Below are 4,082 nucleotides of genomic sequence, written 5' to 3'. Positions count from 1 at the left end.
TGAGATATAATTCCCATATTAAACAGCTCACCCTCTTAAAGTTCACCCACTTGATAAGTCAATGGTTTTTGGTATATTTATTCACAGAATTATTCAACCATCATCACAATCAATTGGGAGCATTTCATCATCCCCAAACAAAACTCTATATCCTTTAGCAGTCATTCCCCCTTTCCCGGAGCTCCCACCTCCAGCCCTAGGCAACCACCAATCTACTTTCTGTTTCTACTGCTTTGCCTATTCTGAACTGTTCGCATAAATGAAATCAAACAATGTGTGGTCCTTTGTGACTGTCTTCTTTCACTTAGCATAAGGCTTTCAAGGTTCATTCACATTGTCGTATATATCAGTATTATATTATATTCCTTTTTATTGTCTAACAGTATTGTGCTGGATGGATATACAGCATTTTATTTATCCATTCATTAGTTGATGAACATTTGAGTTGTTTCTAATTTGGGGCTATTGTAAACAATGAAGCTATGAACATTTGTGCACAAGTGTTTGTGTGGACATATGTTTTCATTTCTCTTGGGTATATACCCAGCAGTGGAATTAGGGGGTCATACGGTAATTCTATGTTTAACCTTCTGAGGAACTGCTAGACTGTTTTCCTAAAAGCCTGCACAGTTTTACGTTCCCATCGGCATCGTTTGAGGGTTTGTTTCTCCACATCCTCAACAACACTTGTTAGCTGTCATTAGTCACACTAGTGAGTGTTAAGTGGTAGCTCATTGTGGTTTTGATTTGCATTTTCCTTGGAAAGGAAAAGGGGTAAGGAGAATTCTTGAGAGGCAAGCATCGTCATTCCAGACATGAAGTTTGAACTTAGAATTAACTGAATATTTACACAAAAGAGGCATTCAGATCAGAAGAATTTGATTAAAAGAATTAATTACCTTTAATTGATAAATGTAAATGCTTTCTGCCCTCAGAGGGAAATGACTCTGAAGCAAGATATGGTCATATATATTTCTCATATGTATCATACAACACACACACACACACACACACACACAGATACATGCATACACACACACAAAGAAAATTACATTTTATGCCTGAGTTTTGGTGGGTGAATATTGATGCAGCTACATTTGACACAAATGATATACCAGACACTTGATTAATATAATATTATTCAAATATCTTATTTTATAAATTAAAAACAAAAACAAGCTGAAACCCAAAGCTGGTAAGGGACAGAAAATTGGAGACAGGTCTGGATCTTCCAGTTTCCTGACCAGTGCTCTTCCCACCACACTACATGCCCATCCTCTGAGTCCTCGGGGTGCTCTGTTCCTGGTTGATATGGTGAGTTGAGTTTAATTCATTTCTAATCATGGAGCACTGAAAGGTACAAAATTGCATAGAAATAAAAGCCTAGGACGATGACAGAAACAGTGATGATAAATGCTAGCTCTTACAGAAGAAAATGTTCCTCATTTTTCTGTATGGATAATCAACTCCCACAGGCCATTGCATGAATGTACTCTTTGTTTGGGTCTCCAGCCTCATGCATTATGGATGAACATTGTCGATGTGCAGATTGCAGGGACATGGCTCCTCCAAAGCAAAATCAACACTCAACTCAACAACCACCTACAAACAGCCTGTAGCCCTATAGTCCAGGGCTTGAAAGACAGTAAAAATGAATCCGTGATAAGGGGCAGGCTTATCTTCAGGGCCTCACGTCCAAGGGTGAGGTTGAAGGAAGGAACCCCACCCTGGGTTATCACCTCACATTCTACAATCCCCTGGGTTTCTTAGCAAAAGAGAAAAGCAACTGCTAAAGCAGCCATCACCCAGGCGACAAGGAGTCCCGCCCTGATTCTACGTGGAGTTTACCTGGTACATGTGTGCACTCAACTCATGAGAAATGGCCCCTCTTCCCTGCACACTTTCCTACCACATCCGGAGAAGGATGGCTTGCGGTATTAAATGCTTTCTTTTTACTTAACTAACATCCCATTTTTAGATAGATATTTTTTCAAATTTCTCCCTTTTTATAAACGCTGCTGCATGAACGAACATCTTTGTAAATAAGGACATCACGTTACTCTGTCAAAAGATGCTTATATGTTTACCATTTTCAATATGTGGCCAAATTGCTTTCCAGAAAGGTCTTCTCTATCCTCATTCCAACAGTGTATCAAAAACACAGATGTTTTCTGTGTATTTGACCATCCAGTATAATATCATTTTTTAAATTCTTGCCATTTAATAGGCTAAAAAATGCTTTCTCGTCATTGTTTTAATATATTTCCTCAGTTGCTAATGAACTGGGACTTTTTTTCATTTGTTTATTGGCCATTTGTGGTTCTTTTATGAATCGCCTATTCACGTTCTTTGCTCATTTTTCACTTGGAATGCTCATCTATTCCGTATTGATTTGCAAGAGCCTCCATCCAATTTTAATGAAAAGTTTAAATTCCTGGTGCAGCTGTCAGAACTGCTTACGGCTGCAGTTCTCTGCAGATCTAATTGTTTTAATAAGTCTCACTAATGACTCAGTGGTTAATGAAGGTGTAGATCTGATTGTGGGAGCTTAGAAAAGCAACGTAATTAGAAATTTCCTCTCCCGATCAAAAGACCCAACTATATTTATCAGTTCAACTTCCTACTTTTTTTGTCTATTTTGAAAAATACATTTAAATATATCCCTCTGGTCTTGGCAGGGTGGTGGGGAGGGCATGAGGACCGTGTCTGGCTGTTATATAACCCTCCAATTAATTTAGGGTCTTATTTCCTCTTTTAGTTTTCATATTTTGTCTTGAAAAGGGAAGCTTCAGATTCTCAGGTTCATATCTGCCTTGGCTGCCTCTGGAACCGGGAGTGAGGCTGTCACCTAGCAACCAGCGCTCTGCTTATAGAAACCTAAGCTGTGGCCTGGCCAAGAGGGGAAAATCACCAATTGGAATGAAAAGTTTTAGCTTTGAACTTGAGAGCAGCCAGAGACACAGCACTGAGTGAGAAGGAAGAGCCAAGATCGTTTTCCCAGGGGAACCCAGGCTCACTGAGTCCTGAGGCAGAGTTGGAGTGGGGCGTGGCTTCAGGGACAACCTCTGGGAGCTTTGATCCCCACTCTAAGGGGTGACCAGAAGCTCGGTATTTTCAACTTGGGTGCCACAACCCCTGAGTGATCTGAGACAGGTAGCTGAGGCTCTTGGAACACTTGGTGCTCCCCAGTGGTCAATACTTGGGAGCCACAGGGCTCAAAGCTTCACTCAAGAATGTGGGCATGCAATGAAGTATCACCTCACACGGGTCAGAATGGCCATGATCAAAAACTCTACAAACAATAAATGCTGGAGAGTGTGTGGAGAAAAGGGAACCCTCCTACACTGTTGGTGAGAATGTAAAGTGATACAGCCACTATGGAGAACAGTATGGAGGTTCCTTAAAAAACTAAAAATAGAACTACCATATGACCCAGTAATCCCACTACTGGGCATATACACTGAGAAAACCATAACTCAAAAAGAGTCATGTACCACATGTTCATTGCAGCATTATTTACACTAGCCAGGACATGGAAGCAACCTAAGTGTCCATCGACAGATGAATGGACAAAAAAGATGTGGCACATATATACAGTGGAATATTACTCAGCCATAAAAAGAAATGAAATTGAGTTATTTGTAGTGAGGTGGATGGACCTAGAATCTTTCATACAGAGTGAAGTAAGTCAGAAAGAGAAAAACAAGTACCGTATGCTAACACATATATATGGAATCTAAAAAAAAAAAAAGTTCTGAAGAACCTAGGGGCAGGACAGGAGTAAAGACGCAAATGTAGAGAGTGGACTTGAGGACACGGGGAGGGGGAAGGGTAAGCTGGGAGAAAGTGAGAGAGTGGCATGGACATATATACACTACCAAATGTAAAATAGATAGCTGGTGGGAAGCAGCCACGTAGCACAGGGAGATCAGCTGCGTGCTTTCTGACCACCTAGAGGGGTGGGATAAGGAGGGTGGGAGGGAGACACAAGAGGGAGGGGATATGGGGATATATGTATACTTATAGCTGATTCACTTTGTTATACAGCAGCAGCTAACACAACAATGTAAGGCAATTATACT

The sequence above is a fragment of the Delphinapterus leucas genome, chromosome 10 (assembly GCF_059928025.1).
Source record: "Delphinapterus leucas isolate spDelLeu-1000000601 "Yukka" chromosome 10, BTC_Dleu_Yukka2, whole genome shotgun sequence".
Lineage (NCBI taxonomy): Eukaryota > Metazoa > Chordata > Mammalia > Artiodactyla > Monodontidae > Delphinapterus > Delphinapterus leucas.
Note: the sequence above shows the minus strand (reverse complement) of the source record.